This window comes from Lithobates pipiens, unplaced genomic scaffold, assembly GCF_037356315.1.
Source record: "Lithobates pipiens isolate NorthernLeopardFrog02 unplaced genomic scaffold, aLitPip1_a1.2 Scaffold_3, whole genome shotgun sequence".
NCBI lineage: Eukaryota > Metazoa > Chordata > Amphibia > Anura > Ranidae > Lithobates > Lithobates pipiens.
In genome coordinates, this window is record NW_027507790.1 from 218,390,788 (window position 1) to 218,415,248 (window position 24,461).

The 24,461-nt window shown below is 41.8% G+C and overlaps 1 protein-coding gene across 4 annotated transcripts in view; it reads right to left on the reverse strand.

Moving 5' to 3' along the window:
* GHR (growth hormone receptor) overlaps positions 1-24,461 on the reverse strand; it is a 546,779-nt gene that overhangs the window by 241,299 nt on the left and 281,019 nt on the right. Inside the window, exon 1 of one of the 4 annotated variants that reach the window (XM_077462800.1) lies at positions 12,232-12,329. The exons of the other annotated variants lie outside the window; for them this stretch is intronic. The gene's annotated coding sequence lies outside the window, so the exon portion shown is untranslated. Of the gene's footprint in view, positions 1-12,231; positions 12,330-24,461 lie in introns of those variants that run through there. 4 annotated transcript variants of the gene reach the window in all.

A 24,461-nucleotide genomic window follows, 5' to 3' on the forward strand; every position in this document is an offset into this window, starting at 1 on the left:
AAGATTGACTGTCTTCTGAAATGATTCAGTGTGTAATCTTTTCTCTCTCTGTCGAATCTTTTCTCTAGGTCGAATCTTTTCTCTCTATGTCAAATCTTTTCTCTCTATGTAGAATAATTCTGGACGAATGGAGTTAAGGTTAGGCACATTCGACCACAGGTTCAATAGACACAGAATGTTATAGTCAACGTTATGTCAAATCTCCCATCTATATCGAACTGTTGTCACAACGAAAACGAAAATAAAGCATTTATTTATGTCGGATCTTTTGTTTTTCGGATTCTGCACTTTCGTTATCATTTGTTAAAACGATAATGAAAATACCTGAAATTCGGACAAAAATGCATTCGGACGAAAGCGAATGCACATGTCTACTAAGAACATGCATGCATCATACATACTAGGGGGGGTACAACTGGGGGAGTCAATGGTGGAGAAGAATCTGTGTGTTCTGGTAGATCATAAGCACAATAATAACACGCAATGCCAAGCTGCAGTTTTTAAGATGAAAAAAATCCTTTCATGTATTTAGTAGAGGCATGGACTGCAGAGAGAGAGACTTTATTTTGCCCTTGTAAAAATCATTAGTAAAACCTCATCTGAAAAATGCAGTTAAGTTTTGGGCACCAAGTCACAAAAAAGGATATCGGGGAAGTGGAGAAAGTGCAGAGAAGGGTAACCAAACTGATAAGCGGAATGGAGGAGCTCAGCTATGAAGAAAGATTAGAGGAACTGAATTTATTCTCTCTTGAGAAGAGGAGATTAAGTGGGGATATGATCAATATGTATGAATACATAAGGGAGCACTTTATGATCATCACAGAGGACAAGGGGGCATTCTTTACGCACTCTTTACTCCTGTAGGAAAAGAGATTTCATCTCCAAATACGGAAAGGCTTCTTCACAGTAAGACCTGTGAAAATGTGGAATAGACTCCCTCAAGAGCTGGTTCTGGCCAGTTCATTAGAATGTTAAGAAAGGCCTGGATTATTTCTTAAATGTATATACTATAACTGGATAGTAATATTTATAAGTAAAGTTGATCCAGGGGAAATTTGGTTGCCTTGGGGGATCAGGAAGGAATTTTCTCCCCTGCTGGAGCAAACTGGATCATGCTTTACGGTTTATTTTGCCTTCCCCTGGATTAACTGTGGGTATAGGATTGCATATACTATATATATATATATATATATATATATATATATATATATATATATATATATATATATATATATATATACACATACACATACATACACACACATATTACCTCACAAAAGTATGTACATCCCTCACATTTTTGTAAATATTTTATTATATCGTTTCATGTGACAACACTGAAGAAATGACACTTTGCTACATTGTAAAGTAGTGAGTGTACAGCTTGTATAACAGTGTCAATTTTCTGTCCCCCCAAAATAACTCCGAAAGCCAGTCAGTATCTGGTGAAACCATTTGCCACACGCAGTGCCGCAAATCTCCTTTGCATAGAGTTGATCAGGTTATTGATCGTTGACTGTGGAATGTTGGTCCGTTTCTCTTCAATGGCTGTGCAAAGTTGCTGGATATTGGCAGGAACTGGAACACACTGTTGTATACTTCAATCCAGAGCATCCCAAACATACTCAATGGGTGAAATGTCAGGTGAGTATACTGGCCATGCAAGAACTGGGATGTTTCCAGCTTCAAAGAATTTTGCACAGATCCTTGCAACATGGGGCCGTGCATTATAATGCTGCAACATGAGGAGATGGTCCCGGATGAACGGCACAATAATGGGCCTCAGGATCTTGTCACGGTATCTCTGAGCATTCAAAATGCTATAAATAAAATGCACCTGTGTTCGTTGTCCATAGCATACGCCTGCCCATACCATAACCCACCATGAATCCACAACGCTGACATCAGCAAACCACTCACCCACACACCACCATACACGCTGTCTGCCAACCGCCCTGTACAGTGAAAACCGGGATTCATCCGTGAAGAGAACACCTCTCCAAATTGCCAGATACCATGGAATGTGAGCATTTGCCTACTAAAGTCAGTTACAGTGACAAACTGCAGTCAGGTCGAGACCCCGATGAGGATGACTAGCATGCAGATGAGCTTCCCTGGGACAGTTTTTAACAGTTTGTGCAAAAATTCTTTGGTTATGCAAACCGATTGTTGCAGCAGCTGTCCGGGTGGCTGGTCTCACAACAATCTTGGAGGTGAAGATGCTGGATGTGGAGGTCCTGGGCTGGTGTGGTTACACGTGGTCTGCGGTCGTGAGGCCGGTTGGATGTAGAGAAACAGGCCTTTTGTATATATAGAAAAAGTCATAGATCTTTACGTTTAGCTCATGAGAAATAGGGTCAAACACAAAAGCATTGTGTTTATAATATATATATATATATATATATATATATATATATATATATATATATATATATAGATATATATAGATATATATATATATAGATATATATATATAGATAGATAGATAGATATATTTATTTTCTCCTTCTATTGGTTGAGCTAGATGGACTTGTCTTTTTTTAACCAGCCCATGTAACTATGTAATACAAAGTACACAAAGTATATAAAAGCAGAGCCAGAAAGAATTGAAAACTGGAAAAAGAATTGAGTATTTAAAATTTTAAAATAATTACAAATCATTAACAGCTGAGCAAGATAAATAAGTTATTTCCAATAGTCTTAAAGCAGCTTAAAATAACAAGGCTGGGAATGTATTATTACCAGATGGTATTTGACTTAGAATTTACAATTACCCATTTTCCCCTTGCTGGAGGTGCCTACAGTGCTCTGGCAAAGGACTTCATCCTTAGTATATCAAAAAAACTATTCTTCTGGGTGGGATCTTCCATGTAAATATTATTACTGGGTGAATATAAAGCATATACACATACAACTTCTATTACATTTAGATATAAAAATGTAACTAAGATTCCATCAGTCTATGCACTCTGTAAATGCCTAAATATAAGAAGACTCTATGTGTACTATTGAACATACAACAGGATACAGAATTTGAAAATAAAATGCATTATATTGGAAACACAAATGTTATTCATATTTTCATATCTGACCTCTGTATAAGTAGCAAGTCAAATAATTATTTAAAAGTGGTTATAAAGCCAAGACAATTTTACCTTAATGCATTCCTTGCATTAAGGTAAAACATTTACAGGTCAGCAGTACCGCCCCCCTCACGCCCCCCTCCCAAATCCTCACTAAATTCAGTGCTGTGCCTGTTTGTAGAAGCTCTCTCCTGTCTCTCTACATTCACAAGACAGAGAGGCAATCAAATCCTGTAAGCAGAGAGAAGAGCTGATCTGCACTGTGTGTGCATATGGACGCACACAGCCCGGCTCAGGAGCAAGTCCCGCCCCCTCATCAGCGGGCGGCTTGCTTTGATGGCAAACACTGAACGGTAGGAGCAGAGAGAGTCGGCTGGGAGCCCCAGAAGAGGAGGTTTGGGGCTTCTCTGTACAATTCCAGAGCAGATTATTATTTCAGGTAAAGCAGATAATATCAGGGAGCACTGAGATTGGGGGCCGACCGGATGCTGGTTTTTCCAGCACGCGCAGTCAGCTTCTGTTGGACAGACTGACATACACACAACAGGCCGAATGTAGGTCTTTTTTTTTTTTAAACAGGCCGTTATCTCCCGATATTCGACCCATGTGTACATGGGCTTTAAGCTATGAATCGTGATCATTCAACAAAATTCAGTCGTCAGACCGGCTTCTGTTGAAAAGACAGCAATTTAGCCCCATGTATACCCTACACTAGCAAAGGGAAAATGCACTTTAGAGAATGAAGTGAACCGGTACTGACTTTCACCATCCAATCCTATGCAAAATCCCATTTTTTTTTATCTTCTGACATCTTGCACATGAATGTGTGTCTTTTGAAAAATGAACTTCCCCTCAAGCAATGTGACCATTTAGTTTGACATGAGCTTTGACAATGACTTTTCTGTGCTAAATCAACCCATTGTGTTAATATGAGAATATACGGTCATCTCCGAATTTTGGTATAAAAAAAAAATAAAAAAAAAAAAAATGTTTTAGAGACTTCTTTATTTTTATTGTTTCTCTTCCATACCTGTAGAGTTTTTATGTACAATTCTTTAAGATCAATAATTAGAGGAAATAGAGGTAAAAAATTATAAATCTCTGGTCTGCATCGGTATAATAGAAGTACACATGGATATATTTCTGCTCCATACAAGCTATATTTATTTCCAACAAAATCCAACCCACATTCCTCTCTCCTTGCCTCATGGTAGTATTTACTGCAGCACAAAAGACATTTTTCAATTCTTACATAAGGATATGATCTCTGCCCAGCAATAAATGCTACACCATATTTCTGCTTCAAGTCTGAAAGTCTCCTACCTAAATTATATTACCCCCTCCCAGCCATACCCATTCCCACCAAAGACTGCTGGGGTCAGCATGAAGATCCTTAACTAAATATATAACTAAATCCCCAACTAAAGAGCCACTAACTAAATATATAGATCACATTTGAAAGGTAACAAATTTGTCAAAAAAGAATAAAATACCTGCAGAAACTGTGCTACAAAAATACTTGCAATAAATAAAATATACAGTATAGTAAAACCTTGGATTGGGAGCATAATTAGTTCCAGAAACATGCTTGTAATCCAAAGCACTTGTATATCAAAGCAAATTTCCCCATGAGAAATAATGGAAACTCAAATGATTCGTTCCACAACCATTTATTCATAGGTCCTTCAGTTTATAGTCTATATAAAAAGATTATAGCAATGTGGTAGGTTGTGTAACCATAAAATGTCCATCCACAAATAGAAGCCTCCACAAGGGGATTAGAAGCAAAATCCAGCAGGAGCTACAGAGTATAAAAGAGGAGAGAGGCGCCTCTAAGTGTAGCAATATGTCACTAAATGTTGTACATTTATTAAATGTAACCATATTGCTACGCTTAGAGGTGTTTCTCTTCTCTTTTATACTCAGTTGTGACATGATGCTACACACATATATATATATATATATATACATACACACACACACACACAGTGAGGGGAAAAAGTATTTGACCCCCAAAAAAGTTATAAATTGATTTGCATTTTAATGAGTGAAAAAGGTATTTGATCCCCTATCAATCAGCAAGATTTCTGGCTCCCAGGTGTCTTCTATAAAGGGCATCGAGCTGAGATTAGGAGGACTCTCTTAAAGGGAGTGCTTGTTACCTGTATAAAAGACACCTGTCCACAGAAGCACTCAATCAATCAGATTCCAATCTCTTCACCATAGCCCAGACCAAAGAGCTGTCCAAGGATGTCAGGGACAAGATTGTAGACCTACACAAGGCTGGAATAGGCTACAAGACCATCATCAAGCAGATTGGTGAGAGGGTGACAACAGTTGGTGTGATTATTCGTAAATGGAAGAAACACAAAATAACTGTCAATCTCCCGTGGTCTGGGGCTCCATGCAAGATCTCACCTCCTTGGAGTTTCAATGATCATGAGAACGGTGAGGAATCAGCCCAGAACTACACAGGAGAATCTTGTCAATGATCTCAACCATATTTACCAAGAAAACAGTTGGTAACACACTACGCCGTAAAGGACTAAAATCAAGCAGCGCCCGCATGGTTCCCCTACTCAAGAAAGCACATGTACTGGCCCGTCTGAAGTTTGCTAATAAAAATCTGAATGATTCAGCGGAGAACTGGGTGAACGTGTTGTGGTCAGATGAGGCCAAAATAGAGCCCTTTGGCATCACCTCCCCCCCCCCCCCCCCCCATGGCCCTGGAGGGTATATATGGCCATCTCAAGTATTTGAACAAATTGAAACTAGAGGAAGTGGAAAACAAAACTTCTTCTCTGCACCATTAACTTCAGTAATGCAGACACTGATGGCATTCTACATATTGTCACCAGTTATATTACAGTGTAAAATGAGGCGAAATGGCATCGGTTTCTTTGCCTGAATCATTAAAGCCCTACTGATCTCCTGGGATTAGCTAGTCTGTATCTCTGATTAACATCTAAACTGTGTTTATTTTGGATTCATACACTCTAGTATTCACTGCTAATCCATAGACTAACAAACATGTATATCAAGAAAGGGGTGACAGCCAAAAGATGCTCAATCTATTTAGTCTGCTGCTCTGGTACAGAAGAATACATGCTGTCCGTCTCCACTTGGAGGCATGCATTTTTAGGAGGACCCCAATTACATTGAAACTTAGCACAATTTTTTAAAATTTTTTGGGGTATACCAGATCAGTCTGAGATAAATTACACATGGAATGTCCACCTGGTAAAGCTTAATCAACATATGAACTGAAGACCAGTTGGAAACCTTGCACATTTGGGAAACCGTAGTCTAATCCTGAATCACTAACGGATCTGGTAGACTAGAAAGGGCATAAGCTTGAATAAAGGATTGATGAATCCTCACAGTGATCGTTAAATGACAAACCAACAGGTCCCTACAGGGGTCCTTTGGGAGTGATAGGTAAACTAATGAAAAAGGGTCTGCAGCTGAGAAACTCGAACTGCACCCACATCCAAACAATCAAGGAAAAACTCCTTAGAATGTGCAAGGCATAGAAATGGCAAGACAATGTCCTGATTATAATGGAAAATATAAAGCAGCTTCAAAACATTGTCCTTGAAGAGTTTACCAATCAAGACCAAGAACTCAGAAAATTGCTATGCTTAAGTAAAGAGGATAAGAAAGGCAACCTTGGAAGAAACAGTAGACAGAGGAATATCCCTAACCGGTTCCAAGGAAAACTTTAAAAGACATACAGGACTAGGTTTATAATATCCCACAATGAGACAATGGGGGATGTACAAGGGAAACAATGTGAGCGACACCCTGTACAAAGGCCTTCACTTAATCGTGGTACACACGAGCCGAATGTCGGGAGACATTTGGCGGTTCCAAAAATAAAAAACGGACAACGTTCGGCCTGTGTGAATGTCGGTCAGTCTGTCTGACAGAAGCCAGCCGGTTGGCCGGCTTCTGTCGAACGCTCATGCTGAAAAACCAGCAGTGGACTGACTCCCGATAAGTGTTCTCAGCCATTGAAAATAGGCAGTCCTTTTCCGCCTTGCACTTTTGGCTTTTATAATAGTGTAAATTTTCTGTCCCCTCAAAATAACTCAACGCACAGCCATTAATATTTAAACCGCTGGCAACAAAAGTCAGTACATCCTAAGTAAAAATGTCCAAATTGGGTCCAATTAGCCATTTTCCCTCCCCGGTGTCATGTGAATCGTTAGTGTTACAAGGTCTCAGGTGTGAATGGGGAGGAGGTGTGTTAAATTTGGTGTTATCGCTCTCACTCTCTCATACTGGTCACTGGTAGTTCAACATGGCACCTCATGGCAAAAAACTCTGAGGCTCTGAAAAAAGAATTTTCGCTCTACATTAAGATGGCCTAGGCTATAAAAAGATTGCCAAGACCCTGAAACTGAACTGCAGCATGGTGGCCAAGACCATACAGTGGTTTAACAGGACAGGTTCCACTCAAAACAGGCTTTGTCGTGGTCGACCAAAGAAGTTGAGTGCACGTGTCCAGTGTCATATCCAGAGGTTGTCTATGGGAAATAGACGCATGAGTGCTGCCAGCATTGCAGCAGAGGTTGAAGGGGTGGGGGGTCAGCCTGTCAGTGTTCAGACCATCAGCCGTACACTGCATCAAATTGGTCTGTATGGCTGTCATCCCAGAAGGAAGCTTCTTTTAAAGATGATGCACAAAAAAGCCTGCAAACAGTTTGCTGAAGACAAGCAGACTAAAGACGTGGATTACTGGAACCATGTTCTCTGGTCTGATGAAACCAATATAAACGTATTTGGTTCAGATGGTGTCAAGCGTGTGTGGTGGCAACCAGGTGAGGAATACAAAGACAAGCGTGTCTTGCCTACAGTCAAGCATGGTGGTGGGCTGCAAGAGTGCTGCCAGCACTGGGGAGCTACAGTTCATTCAGGGAACCACGAATGCCAACATTTACTGTGACATACTGAAGCAGAGCACGATCCCCTCCCTTCAGAGACTGACTCGCAGGGCAGTATTCCAGCATGATAATGACCCCCAACCACACCTCCAAGACGACCCGTGTCTTGCTAAAGAAGCTGAGGGTAAAGGTGATGAACTGGTCAAGCATATCTCCAGACCTAAACCCTATTGAGCATCTGTGGGGCATCCTCAAATGGAATATGGAGGAGCACAAGGTCTCTAACATCCACCTGCTTCGTGATGTCGTTATGAAGGAGTGGAAGAGGTCTCCAGTGGCAACCTGTGAAGCTCTGGTGAACTCCATGCCCAAGAGGGTTAATTAAGGCAGTGCTGGGAAATAATGGCGGCCACACAAAATACTGACACTTTGGGCCCAATTTGCACATTTTCACTTAGGGGTGTACTCACTTTTGTTGCCAACAGTTTAGACATTAATGGCTGTGTGTTGAGTTATTTTGAGGGGACAGCAAATTTACACTGTTATACAAGCTGTACACTCACTACTTTACATTGTAGCAAAGTGTCATTTCTTCAGTGTTGTCACATGAAAAGATATAATAAAATATTTACAAAAATGAGATACTCTGTGTGTGTGTGTGTGTGTGTGCGCGTGTGTGTGTGTGTGTGTGTGTGTGCGTGTGTGTGTGCGTGTGCGTGTGCATATATATATATATATAAAATTAGAGTGCAGGGGAATAACACATTGGGATCACGTGCAAAGACGTTTGTCTTGTCTATCTGTTTTTCATTCAGCAAATGAAAACAGAGCTTCCAGCAGCAATCGAAACTGACTTGACTTCATCAACACAACACAAAAGCCTGCTTATCTTCAGCACACGGGAAATATAAGACATAAGGAAAAAAGATCAAGTCCCCAAGTTTGACCAGATCTGGAACCCCTGGATCGCACACTGTTTACCACCAACTTTCGACCAAATGGTTCTTCTGCCATGATAGCCATCACCCTACCGCACCTACCTTGAACTGCGCTGGCAGCCAGACCATTTCCGTGGACTCCCTTTCTTTCCTCTTCCCCTCTGGATGTGGAGCTCCCCCCACTCTGTACAATATGAGCTTAATCCCCCCCAGACTAAACCCCATTCTACTGCTCCCAGGTACCTACCTTACGTGTATCCCAGCTGTTGCTGCTTGTATTCTTACTCTGACCACCATATTTGTCCTGTTACAATATTATCTCATCACCTACTGCAAGCTCATATTACCTGGTGGACTGCACTATATCATGCTCCACCAACTATGTTCACGGCTGTTTATGTTTACGCTTCATTTTGATCTCTTTTATCTTATGTAAACCAAATAAAACCTCTTACAAGAAATAAGACATACAAAGTTCATGTAAAGGATTTACCCAAAGTTAGCAAAGTCCAGCGTCAGTCGTTTGGCAGCTTCCAGCACACACGCAGCACTCAGACATGTCTCCTTTCCCAAACTCCTACTACTCCACACGCTGCACTAGGAGCTTCCTGTCTTAGGGGAAGCTCTGCATGTCTGCCCCTCTCCCCCCCCTCCGCTGCCACATTTGGCACATTATGGGGGGGGGGCAGGTACCTGGTTTTGACAGTTACCTGCTCCCACTTCTGGCTGAGTTTGTTTCGCCCCACCCCCCCCCCCCCCCTTCCCCCACAGCCGGCCCATTCACAAAGCGCAGCGACCTTCATGCATGCACAGCAGGGAGATTGAAAAATGACACCACTAAATTCCTGGACAGGTAAGTGCCCGAATATTAAAAAAAGTCATCATCTACAGTATTTGGAGCTCATCTTTAAATGCGGCTTCCTGGATGCTGATTAACCCCCTTGGGACCAGAGTCCCTGTATTTAGGGGTGGATGTTCTTTCCCCCACAAATATCACTCTGAACCTCACAAATTTCGGGTCCCAAATAGACTGACATACAGTTACAAGCTTTATACATAGTAATTATTACAGTGCAGCTCTGTTGCAGATTCAAAAGGTAATCAAAGCACCACCTGCATAAAACTATCAAAAATACTGCAGTTTAAAGGGGTTGTAACCCCTCAAGGGTTTTCACCTTAAAAGGGGTTGTAAAGCTTCAGTTTTTTTGTTTTTTTTAAATAACAAACATGTCATACTTTCCTCCTCTGTGCAGTTGGTTTTGCACAGAGTGGCCCCGATCCTCCTCTTCTGGGGTCCCTCCGTGGCACTAGTAGCTCCTCCTCTTCTCGAGTGCCCCCACTGAGAGCCACTTTTCATGGGGGCACTCGTGCAGGCGTGCTCCTGAGTCCTGCTGCTGCATCATTGGATTTGATTGACAGCAGCCAGAGCCAATGGCTCCTTCTGCTATGAATCTATCCAACGAGGACCCGAGACAGCGGCTGGAGCTGCTGGGCTCGCTCTCATCGTTGAAAAGATCAAGTTCAGGTAAGTAAAAGGGGGGCTTGAGGGGGCTGCTGCACTACAGAAGGTTTTTCACCTTAAAGCATAAAATGCATTAAAGTGGTGGTAAACCCTCGAGGTTTTCACCTCAGTGCATTCTATGCATTGAGGTGAAAAATCTCCTGTAATGCTATCCAATGAGGGCCTGAGATGGCACAGTGGTGTAGTGGTTAGCACTCTCACCTAGAAGTAAGAGACATTGTTGGTTCAAATCCCAACCATGACACTACCTGCCTGGAGTTTGCATGTTCTCCCTGTGCCTACGTGGGTTTCCTCCGGGTACTCTGGTTTCCTCCCACACTCCAAAGACATTCTGGTAGGTTAATTGACTTCTGTCCAAAAATTGTGCCTAGTATATGAATGGGGACCTTGGATTGTGGGCTCCTTGAGGGTAGGGACCGATGTGGGTGTGCAGTGTACGGGGATAGGGACAGTTGTAGACACTCACTCAGGTTGAATCAAGCCCCCTTTTACTTACCTGTACCCTCTCTATCTCGCACCAGGGACTAGCACACCAGTAAAGGCCAGTGTCTCGGGTCCTAATTGGATGGATTGATAGCAGCGGAGGATGCTACCTAGAGCAGGTAAATAGAACATGTTTATTATTAAAAAACAAAACAAAACAAAAAAAACTTTAAAACCCCTAAATTCCATGGGCTGTCAAAGACAGCTGCCAGTTGCACAATGCTGCTTTATATGCCAGCAAGGTGCACCCAAGGTATACATGTATTGGGCTGAATGCACACTCAATGACCACTGTACTTAAAAAACAAAAGACAAAAAAAAAAAAATTGTCTAATAGATGGATACAGTGAAAGTGCGCAGCCTTTGGCATTAGGGTGTGCACCCCCAAAGCTCAAACACACATGATCGTTACCGATGACTAACTGTGTTCATTAAAAAAAGACAGGGGTGCTCTCAGTCCTGAAACACCCCCCCGTGTGCCTGCAACAGCAGCCGGCAGGAGAGGAGAGAGGCTGGCAGGGCTTTGGGGTGGCGATGAAGGAAGGGCAGGGAATGTGCACCGCACACCTATAGATAAAGTATATTATTTTTATACACACACACACACACACATACAGTATCTCACAATTGCGGAAAAAGGGAAGAAAGGAAACTAAGCAGCAAGCAATAATTTATAAAAACAATTGATATGTCAGAACATACACTTTATCATCTTACGCTTGCCTTAGTTAGTAGCAGACCTCAGTATACCATGACTACCTATATGTATATGTGCCGATTTAATTCTGGTTGTTTATGATCATCAGTATTTTGTGTTGTTTTTATAGTATGTTGGTATTGTGCTGGTTATTATGTGGGGTGGTGTTAGAGAAAGCATTGTATTATTTGTATTTGGTAGTTTGCCTGTTATTTTAATCTGTGTTTATCATTTATGTATTTTGTATTTTATTTGTATGGATGTTTTAGTTGTAGTGTAGTTTTAATTTTCTTATTTGGTGTTAATGGCTGTTATTTGTTGTGTTTTTGCATCTTGTTCAGTCTATTGTGATCTTGTGTTTTCTTTGTTAAGTGTGTCTGTTGTAACAATTTCCCAATTCCCCTTTCACATTAATAAAGTATTCTGTATAGGACTACCTGTATGCATATATATAACTTGCTGTTTTACTGAGCTGGCTTTCGAAAAATTCCATTCCAAATTTTTTACAAAGACCAGAGCTAAGTCTTTTAAGATCAGAAAACACACTGAACAAATAAACGAATAATTGAGACAACAAGAAGTGCCTTGAACATATAAAAAAACACATAAAAGAAAATAGAACCTGTGAATGTGAAGTCGGTTCCAGTCCAAGCATCACACAGCAGTTTGTTCCCCAGACACACGGTATCTCTCCCTTCACTGTGTTCTGTCTTCTATCCCATGTACTAAAGAGCAATGATTTAACCAAACAGTGCATGCCCCTTGGCCTCTGTGAGCAAATACTGTCACTTGATAATGGTTCCATTTTAAGGATTTCTATTCCATGTGTATTTAATTGGGCAATTTCTTTTTTTTCACAGCACCACTGTTTTCACTTCAACAGCAAGATTAAAATAAAGAGACCTATCTGTATTTCTAAAGGTCAAAATAGTTATTATAATATGTTTGATCACCTAAAATATTGTAGAGGATTTACTAAAGGCAAATAGACTGTACACTTTGCAAGTGCAGTTGCTCCAGAGCTTAGCAAATGAGATGAAGCTTTACTTTTCAAACAAAGAATACCCAATCACATGCAAGGAAAAAAACAAAAGAAAAGAAAACAATTCTACTTGCACATGATTGGATGATGGAAGTCAGCTGAGCTTCCACTCATTTACTAAGCTCTGGAGCAACTGCACTTGCAAAGTGCACATTCTATCTGCCTTTCGTAAATCCACCGCATTGCATCCAATGTTGTTCTGTGCAATTTCTTTGATGTCGTCAATGAACACACCACTTTATCACGATTTTCAGCTACTCTTTCTTCACCTCGAAATCAAACATCAACATTTTACGCCATGCAAATACAAGCATTTTTATTTTTAAATTATGGGACTGGGGAAACGTTTTTTTTTTCCTAATGTGCTATAATTTTTTTTTTTTTATTTGTCAATCTGTTTCCTTTTTTCTTTACATAAAAAAAAAAAAAAAAGTTTTATTGAAACAATTGTTAATACAGTACAGTAATATGCATTAGAAACAACCGTACATTAACACCCCATGTCAATAGGTACAATCAACACTCCCCTGCTACTATAGATGAGGTTTCTTAAACTAATTTCTAATGGACATTTCTAATGCTCACCTAACCACCTTACCCCGGGACCCTGTTCCTTCTCAAATACTACAGTCACCCACTTACTCTATTATACACTCTCTAACCAACATCTTCAATCTCTCGCTCTCTTCTGGCATCTTCCCAAACCCTCTAAAACATGCATTGGTTACCCCCATACTTAAAAAGCAGTTCATTGGCCCTACCAGTCTTAATCTACTACCTATTTCCTTGCTCCCCTTTTCTTCTTAACTCCTTGTCTACAAGGTCTACAACCGAGTGACCACTTCATTAAGAATAACCTTCTTGATCCCCTTCAGTCTGAATTTCGCCCTCATCACTCCACTGAAAATGCTATTTTAATGCCCTGTACACACGGTTGGAAATTCAGATGGAAAGAGTCCGATCAGATTATGTTGTGGGAAAATCCGATCGTGTGGGCTCTATCGGACTTTTTCCATCAAAAAAAATCCGATCTGACTTTTTCCGATCGACAAAGTGCCACTCATAGTCAGATTAAATTACGAGACGAAAGCTATCGGCTTCTACATAGTCCCGTCGTATGAAACGAGCGTCACCACGTTCCAAACAATCAGATTTTCCAACAACTTTTTCCAGCCGTGTGTATGCAACACAAATTTCGTCCAAAATCCATCTGGAAAAAAGCCAACAGATTTTGTGGTCGGAATGTCCAACCATGTGTACAGGGCATAAAACTCAAAAATTACTTATTAGCAGCAAAAAGTAATTTGCACTATTCTGTACTCCTACTTCTGGATCTTTCGGCTGCCTTTGATACGGCTGACCACCCTCGTCTTCTCCCTTGGTCTCCATGACTGTGCTTTTCTCTGGCTCTCATTCTACCTATCCCACCGCACCTTCACTGTCGCTTACAATTCTACTTCCTTCACTCCTCTTCCTTTCTCCCTCGGGGTCCCCCAAGGTTCTGTTCTTACCTCTCCTATTTTCGATCTGTACCTCTTCCCTGGGTCAGCTGATAGTCTGCCATGGCTTTCAATATAATGTCTATGCTGATAACACCCAAATCTATCTCTCCACCAGTCTCATCATGCATCACTAACTTACTAACAGACATATCTGTCTGGATGTCACAACACTTCCTCAAACTCAACTTGTCCAAAACCAAGCTCATAATATTTCCTCCCCCACGTGCCTCTTCTCCCGACTTCTCTGTCAAGAGTAAAGGCACAACCATTCACCCATCCCCTATGCCAGGGCATGTTATCCTGGACTCTGAAATCTCCTTTCAGCCCAACATTCAATCACTTTCCAAGGCTTGCTGTCTCAACCCCCGCAACATCTCCTTAATATGTCCCTTCCTAACCAATGAGACCACAAAGCTCCTGCTTCACTCCCTGGTCATCTCTCGCCTTGCCCGCTACAGCTCCCTCCTCATTGGCTTACCTTTAAATAGGCTATCCCCCTTCAGTCTATCAGGAATGCTGCCACCAGACTCATCCACCTTACAAACCGTTCAGTGTCTGCTACCCTTCATTGGCTTCCACTCACCCAACAAATTAAATTCAAAATACTAACAATAACTTACAAAGCCTTCCACAACTCTGCCCCCAGCTACATCACTAAGTTAGTCTTAAAATACCAACCAAACCATCCTCTTCGTTCCTCCCAAGACCTCCTGCTCTCTAGTTCCCTCGTCACCTCCTCCTATACTCGCCTCCAGGACTTCTCCCAAGCCTCTCCCATCCTCTTGAATTTCTTACACCAATCTGTCCGGCTATCTCAAACTGTATTCACTTATAGGCTATCCCTGAAAACGTTTACTTTTCAGAGAAGCCCATCCTGCCCTTACCTAACAACTGTACTTTTTTTTTCTTCATCAGCTCACCCCCCACAGTTATTACCTTGTGTATCACTTGACCCTCCCTCTTATGCCACGTACACAAGGTCGGAGAATCCGCCGGAATGCGTCTTATCCGACCGTGTCGTCAGATAATCTGACTGTGTGTGGTATGCATCAGACTGATTCCATCCGAATCTCCGTCGGACCCAATTTTCCAACATGTTGGAAATATTTCCCGACCAACTGGGCCGTTCAGACGTAATCCGATCATGTGTAGAGAATTTTGATCGGACCAAGTGCCACGCATGCTCAGATCAAATTCCTACATCAAAGCTATTGGCTACTAGCCTGAATCTAGTCCCATCGTAACTAAATTACGCCATCACGTTCTAAAAGATCAGATTTTTCGACAACTTAGTCCGACCGTGTGTATGCAACAGTTTCGGACACAATCCATCAGACTAAATCTGACGGACAAAATTCGATGGATTTGGTTGGCAGAATCTCTGACCGTGTGTACAGGGGCTTAGATTGTAAGCTCTAAGGAGCAGGGCCCTCTGATTCCTTCGGTATTGAATTGTATTATAACTGTACTGTCTGTTATAACGTTGTAAAGCGATGCACAAACTGTTAGCGCTATATAAATACTGAATAATAATAATAATAATAATAATAATGACATACTACTGATTGAGAAATCAACATTGTGGAAACAAGAACAATAAACCGAGGACGTAAACAAAGTATCGATGAGATACGACTCAAGTAAAGATACACTTGCTGAGCAATTATATTCCAACAAAGTTCAATAATAATAATACCAATAAGGCGCCTGAGAGACCACAGTGCTGCCCCAGAGGGCCGGCCGTTGCTCTTAGCCATAGGTGGTATGGGAGATGAAAAAAAAGGGTATTATAGGGAAAGCTCCAGAGTAGAGGTTTACTGCATGCCCAAACTAGGTGTCATCAATCTGTTTGCTTTTTAATAATTTTCACTTCACTTTAATATTACAACTCTCCATCGCAAAAGTAAAAATTCCAGAGAAAAATAAATGTGCCATTTATTTCATGTACTGTATATCTATATATATAAGCCAGATTCCCGTTCTTACCTTTATTATTAAGACAAGCAGCAGGGGGCAGTAGATGGATTAGAGTTTAAAAATTGACACAGTCCAGCCTTTATCAAACTTTTTAACACAGAGGAACCCTTACAATAATTTTTCGATCTCTGGGAACTCTGCTAAAAATGACTATAATGGTACATTAGCTTCAGTGGAAAAAATGCTTCTTACATTTGTGGTCATTTGGAAGAAGATTTTCTGCAGAATGATGTGAAGTGTATACCCAATGCTCAAGTTTGTCAGTAAAGGAACTTATTTAGGTGAAGTTGTCCATGTCAATTACCGAGAGAAATATTCAAGTGAAGCTCTAGTGTAACCTTGGTGTATCGAAAAGAACCTTACACTGGGAGTTTAAGCCACACAACCCTGCAAGTTAAGCATGTTTAATACTATCTGTTCGTAGTTTTCAGACAGTGCAATACAACTTGACATTGTACAAGGCATAACAAGTCAGGTATGAAGAAGTGGGAGGAACTTGCACATCACAACACCATGAAATTCAAGGTACAAATCAAAACCATGACAAGTGAAAGCATGCATAGAACACTTTAACCTTCAAGGTTGAGACACATGTACAAGATATAGCAGCCAGCCTGGGTAGGAAGTGGGTAATTGTGGCCAGTGACGGCAGCCCTGGTTGGTAAGAGGACATGTGCACTTCTTTTCCCTCACCTTTGTGGCTCACTCCCATAGAGCTTTCTGTGGTCTAAGGTTGGCCTAGGGATCTGGCCTGAGGAGTCATGAGAGCAAGGACTTGCTACACAAAATTATGATGGCTTCCTGTGAAGAGTGTCTTTAAGGCGAAGTGAATACAGTTAATACATTGATGCTTTTGTAATGAGATGTGTCAATTGATGGTTAGAAATGGGTCATGTTCAGATAATCTTCCTAAAACGCTATCACATGTAAAAGAGAAAGTGGATCCTCAGTGTCTGTTGGTTCCGGGGTTTGCAGGGTCAATGTCTTAGGAACCAAAATGTAGAGCATTACATCAATGGCTGGTGGTTTCTAACCTGCCCTCTAGGGGGTGAACTCCCTCTTCTCAGGGGCCCTGCTCACAGGCCCGTGTGAAAAAGCCCTAAATCTCCCTCTTGAATGGACAGAACTGCAAATCTTTTGCTGCGGTTAGCCTGAGTTCAGCTTTAAACATGTATTAGTGAATACTGTGTTTTAGAGGTCCTTCTAAAGTGATGAAGAAAGCCAGATAAACAACCCAAGCCTGATCCTCCATGATTGTTCAAAGTACCCTGTGAATATCAGGACTAGAACTGTTATCTCAAAGCTTCAAGCTTCCTGAAATTCTACTAATGTCGCTCAGTCAGGAAACACGGCAGAGCTTTGGAATGCTGAGTGAGGTAGAAAGACTTTGAAATATAAACCGACAGAGAGGAACAAAAACTGCTGTAAATTCAGGCTTAAATGCATTGTGATAGCAAAACAAACAGAGAAAAGTCATTACTTGAAAGGAATCTATGCTTTGTATAACGCTCTTATTTCCAAGTCAGATGGTGTATTTCCTGGTATTCAGGGGATAATCCTTGTTAACAATCCCTGATAGTCATTTAAATGTTGTGGTGTAGCAGTAGTATGTGATATTACTAGAGATCATACAAATCCTATCCATGACAATATATGAGACCTATATCATTTACAGGGGAAAGACTACATAATGTATTGAGGCCTAGCCTACTGAGTCTACATTTTGAGCTGTTTTTAAATCTGAACTCCTGGAATGATCTATATCAGGGTTCAAATCTATCTATATCTATATCAGGGGCAAACTTTTGAAACAAAGGGCCAATTTATTGCCCTTCAAATATTAGGTGGGCCAGACAGTGGCCAATTGGAGTAGAAAATGCCCTGGCATTTGGTGGGTGCAAACAATGCCACAGGCTTGGTTGTCAGTGGTGGTAAAAAAGTTGCATCATTGGTGTCAGCGGGAGGAATAGTGTCCCATAAAGGCAAGAAAAGGGTCACATTTGGCTTGTTTGGCGACCCCTGATCTACAGCATATTTGGTCCAGCTTGGCACAATATGGAAATCCATATAGTAGTTGGTGCTACTACAATGAAAACGGTTATGTTCAGGGTCCTGCAAAGGTTCTGTGCAACTAGCTTCCTCTCTGCACACTGACCACAGGGGTTTGCTCGCTTGGGACCATCACCATTTAGAGAATGCCTTGTATTTTTTTTTTCAATAAATACAAGGTCTTCTCAGATTTAACACAGTGACATCACTACCACTCCTCTCCACCTCATCCAATGAGAGAATTGCTTTTTTTGTTCTGTTTTTGTGGCAGTGCCAGGGGAGCATCCCTGTGTTCAATGTGCATGGGGGAAGCCTCTTTCACAGAACCCAAACAGGACTTGGAAGATTGCATCTATCATTGTAATAACACCTACTATATTTCTTATAGTCTAATTTTTACCCACCAGGATACTTTCAAGTACCCCTTTGTTTATCCTGCTCAACAGGGCACCAAGTGAACCAACGCCAGGCTAGCTGAAGATCTTGGATATCTCCATTGTGAGGACCCTTTCTGTTACTCATTCAGTATTAGTAATTTAGTGATCACAGGTAAATGTTAAAGGGATACATTGAATTTGTGGCCTATTGCCTCACATTTAATTGCCTGGGTCTGTGATTTCAGGATTTGAGAGAAACAGACTGACCGTTATTAACCACTTCAGCCCCAGAAGGATTTACCCCCTTTTGACCAGAGCATTTTTTTGATATACGGCACTGCGTTGTTTTAACTGACAACTGCGTGATCGTGCGATGTTGCACAAAAAACTATTTTTTTTCTTTTTTTTCCCCACAAATAGAGCTTTCTTTTGGTGGTATTTGATCACCTCTGATATTTTTAATTTTTGCGCTATAAACAAATAAAGAGCAACAATTTTGAAAAAAAATGCAATATTGTTTACCTTTTGCTATAATAAATATCTCCAAAAAAATCTATAAAAAAATGATTTTTTTCCTCAGTTTAGGCCCATATGTATTCTTCTACATATTTTTGGTAAAAAAAAAAAAAAATATATATATATATTGCAATAAGTGTATAATTGCGTAAAAATTATAGCGTCTACAAAATAGGGGATAGATTTATGGCATTTTTTAAATATTTTTTTTAATAGTAATGGCACAATCTGTGATTTTTATCATGACTGCGATATTGCGGCAGACAGATCGGACAATTTTGACACTATTTTGGGACCAGTGACATTTATACAGCGATCAGTGGTATAAAAATGTGCTGATTACTGTGTAAATGTCACTGGCAGTGAAGGGGGTTAAACACTAGGGGGCGATCAAGTTGTTAAGTGTGCTCCCTCTGTGTGTTCTAACTGTGAGGGGGATGGGCTCACTACAACATGACAGAGATCACTGCTCCCAATGACAGGGAGCAGTAGATCCCTGTCATGTTGCTAGGCAGAACAGAGAAATGCCTTGTTTACATAAGCATCGCCCCGTTCTGCCTCTTCGTATCACGATAGTGGGCCGCCGGCGGACACCATGTCTGCGGGACCTGCAGGCACGCTCATGTGGCCCGAGATTTAAAGGGGACATACAGGTATGCCCATTTGTACAGCCGTGCCATTGTGCCAACGTACATTGTACTGCGCTGGATGGCAAGCGGTTAAGTCAGATCAGTTCCCCTTTATGCCTGAGTGCATAGGCCACTCTAGACCTATTTAAGTTGTTTGACTATGCTATTTTGAAGTCTGCATTTTGGGTTTGATTAACACTATTAAAGACCATAGTTTGCCATTCTTGACGGTTGCGTTACCAGATCACTTTTTGTTTGATTGCGGAAAGTCTCCCAATAAACAAATTTCCTGTTCCTTACATTTGTGTCTGTTTTACTGTGTTTGCAAGAACACCAGTGGCGGTGTGTCTATAAGGATGCACGGGCACCGCCCCCTCTCTTCAGCCACCCCCTCTATCACCAATAGATAGATTCATGCATTGCATGAATCTATCCATGGCCACCACTGCCACCCCCTATTCAGGAGCCTGGCTCCTTTTCGGGCACTTGAATTAAAGCGGTGGGGGGGTGTTTTTGAAGCACCTGATTAGAGCCATAGGCCATAGAACTATAGGCTCTAATGGGCATCAAAAAAGGTAAACAGCGAGCGCCAATCATAGGTGACGATGGGAGAAGACATTTAAGACATGGAGCATGGGGGGGGGGGGCAGTGGCAGCATTCGATGGGCACAGTGGCAGCAATCGATGGACACAGTGGCAGCGTTTGATGGGCATAGTGGCTGCGTTTGATGGGCATAGTGGCTGCGTTTGATGGGCATAGTGGCAGCGTTCAATGGGCACAGTGGCAGCGTTCAATGGGCACAGTGGCAGCGTTCAATGGGCACAGTGGCAGCGTTCAATGGGCACAGTGGCAGCGTTCAATGGGCACAGTGGCAGCGTTCAATGGGCACAGTGGCAGCGTTCAATGGGCACAGTGGCAGCGTTCAATGGGCACAGTGAGGCTCCAATTGATGGGTTTTATTTTAGGAATTTTTCAGTCTGTTTGGGTTGAGAGGCAGAGTAATGGACTGAACAAACTTAAGCAGCTCCTTGGGGGTATCGTTACACATGTGTAATATGATAGTGTTTTCAGCCACAACTGATCGGACTAATTTTGAAATTATCAATCTGTTTATAATGGGATCAGTTGATAATAAAAAAACAAATCCCTGATCAATGCAATCTTATTGTCCGATTCTTTGAAGAATAGTACTGATCATTACATGTATGGACACCATACCCAGCTGATTTTTGAAGCCCCATAAACACGATCAGAAATTCTGCCAGTAAAAGTCGGATGTGAGCTTTTGGTCAGAAATTCCGACCATGTGTATGTTCCATAGGACTTTTGCCTGCAGAATTCCAGCCAGCAAAAATTGAGAGCGGGTTCTCTATTTTTCGGTCGGAAAAAGTTCCGATCGGAAATTCCGATCGTCAGTAAAAATTCCAACGCGCAAAATTCCTACACATGCTCGGAAACAATTTGATGCATGCTCAGAAGTATTAAACTTAATTTTCTCGGCTTGTCGTAGTGTTGTACGTCACCGCGTTCTTGACTGTGGAAAGTTCACTTTTATGTGACTGTGTGTATGCAAACCAAGCTTGAGCGGAATTCCGTCGGAAAAACCATCCAAGTTTTTTCCGATGGAAAATCCGTTCGTGTGTACGGGGCATAAGTCTTATCCCTCCTGGAGACAAAGAATTAGGACTGATGAGCTAAAAACAGCTCCGTCATCAATGATGATGCTCAGAAGCCTGTGGAAACCATTCTGCTAATGAGAATTTAGATGAAACGATCGGTAATAAAAGTCTGTTTGTTTGCCAAGATTACCGCAATTTACACATCGCTGTGTCTTATTAAATAAGCCTGTCTGAATTTATTTGCAGCAGACTCTGGTTTTCATTGGAAGGCCAGGCGGGTTGTAAAGTGCACACAAAGTTCTCCTCCTAGGAGCGTGCCTATGGGACAGTAATGTATTCCGCAGATTAAAAGTGACAGCCGGTTTCCTCTATGTTCCTCTGTAAGGGATAATGAGAGGTACAAGGAAGAGATGTATAAATGTCAGAATCCTTCTCCAGTAGGAATATCCTTGGCTGATTTCCATGTACACACAAATGTGAGCGCATAGGAAGATCCGCATATGTCAAGACATGACAGAAGTGGCAATAAGCAGCAGACACCTGTGCTCTCACCATGTACTGCATTATATCAATTGTACGTACAATGAGATGGAGATGAGGATCGTTTTTGAAAAGACGCTTCATTCTTATTCTACAGCTTTGGATAATACACAGGTGAATCACAGTTGCATGTAAAATCCAACAGGATTTAGTGCTGTCTGTAAAAAAATGCTAAAGATATAGTTAACCCCCCTGGCGGTATTCCCGAGTCTGGCTCAGGGTGGAGATTTTATACCGAAAGCGGTAACCCCGAGCCAGACTCGGGACCGCATCGCTGAATGCAGAGAGATGTTACTTACCTTCTCCCCTGGATCCAGCGATGTCCCCCCGCACTGTGAGCGGCTCGTCCTCTGCTCGATGTATCACGGAGCCGATCTCCTTTCCCTGCGAGCGTTGCGACGCACGGGGACGGAGAACGGCGCCAAATTCAAAATGTGAAACACACACATTATATACTGTATAATGTAATCTTACAGATTACATTGCTGTATGTAATTATTTCACATCCCCTTTGTCCCTAGTGGTCTGCCCAGTGCCCTGCATGTAGTTTTATATTATAAAAACTGTTCTTTATGCCTGGAAACTGGAGATTGTCCATAGCAACCAAAACTGTCCCTTTACATCAAAAATGATTTTAGACCAGCTAGAAAACAGCGATAATAAATTAGAATCACTCGCAGAATTGAGCGATAGCGATTTGTGGGGAGATCCGTCATCAAATACTGAAAAGTAATGACAGTGACAATTCTGCAACTGAGCAAATTTCAGTGTTTTTGATTTGATTACATTATTGAATAATTTTTATTATTGTTATATTATTATTTGGTATATTTATAGCAATAAATTCTGAAATAATCATACCGCCAGGGAGGTTAAAGTGGTGTTCCACACACCAAAACAACAAAAAAAAGGCTTAAAATTTCGAAAAAAAATAAATAAAAAAAAACATTTGGAATTTTTTTTTAAAATGAACTCGCTTCTAAATGCCTGTTGCTAGGGGGTCCCTTGTAGTCTGCCTCCTTCAGTGCCCGGGCACCTGACGTCACTTCCCCTCGGCGCAGGAAGGGCTCAGCTCTGCCCCAACCCTCCTGTCAGTCACCTGGGACACGTGACAGGTCCCAGATGACTAAGCGGCCAATCACGGAGCGCATGTGCAGTGGGTGCCCAGCTGTGAAGCCACAGCCGGGTACCCACAGTTGCAATGCTGGCACAGCCGAGTAGATCGGGAGATGAGTGGAGCTTCGACCCCCCCCCACATCGCTGGACCCTGGGACAGGTAAGTGTCCGATTATTAAAAGTCAGCAGCTGCAGCATTTGTAGCTGCTGACTTTAATTTTTTTTATTTTTTTTAATGGATACTTCTCTTTAAAGTGGTTGTAAACCTCTAAAATGAAAAATGACTTGGTTTCAGGACAAGTCTGATCTTTGGATGAGAGCAGGCTGAATTCCCAGCATAGCTAGAGAACTGACCACAGTGTGTTCTCCTGCTTATCGTGGTCAGTTTCTAATAGGAAAGCAGATGGACTGGCAGGGACACCAGCGATTTCACACAAAGGAAGCAATACAAAGAGAACAGGATACTATTTCATACAAGTACATAATACAGCAGGCACATATCAGGAATAGGAAATGATGGGTTTACATATTCTTTAAAAGTGATACTTAAAACTCGTTTTTCTTTAAAAATAACGTTATACTTATCTGCTCTGTGAAATGGTTTTGCACAGAGCAGCCCGGATCCTCCTCTTCTCGGGTGCCTCTTTGCTGCTCTTGGCCCCTCTCTACCTCCTGTCAAGTGCCCCCACCCTAAGAAGCTTGCTATGGGGGCACCCAGGCTGGGCTCCATGTGTCCATTCAGACACGGAGCCACAGTTTGGCCCCATGCCCTCTCTCTCCCGATTGGCTAACTGACTTTGATTGACATCAATGGGAGCCAATGGCGCTGCTGTGTCGCAGCCAATCAGGAGGGAGAATCCTGGACTGTCTAGGGAGTCATTCAAATCTCTGGATATAGAAGGGGCTCAGGTAAGTATTAGGGGGGTTGCTAGACACAGAAGTTCTTTTTTTTATCAAAATGCATAGTATGCATTAAGATAAAAAACCTCCTGCCTTTACAAATCCTTTAAGGGGTAATTCCTGACAAATTCAGCTACTTCCCCCATATCCTGTAAGTACTTTGCATTGGGACAAGTATCACTGTCAATGCCAAACTGGAACACTTCTTCACCTGTAAACCAGCCCAGGCAACCCCCCCCCATCTATCTGACACAAGTGGCATACATACTCCACATGCATACTGAAAATTACTAGGCATTTCCTTCATTTCTTGGAACTGCTATTAAAGAGGAAGTCCAGCCTGAGCTTGTGTAGCTGGGCTTCTCCTATGGGTCACAGAAGTGCAATTCGTTTTGTACTTTTGTGACCCGTTTTTTTTTTTTTAGCAGAGATCGCTCTGAAGTCCACTCTCTGCTGACATCACAGGAATCAGTCCAGGCACCGCATCATCCTGACAATAAAGTCTGGAGATGCCAGGTGCCCGGACTGATGCCCGTTTAGGCCTCTCAGCGAGCCACTGAGAGCCTGAGACGGCCGCTCCCCAC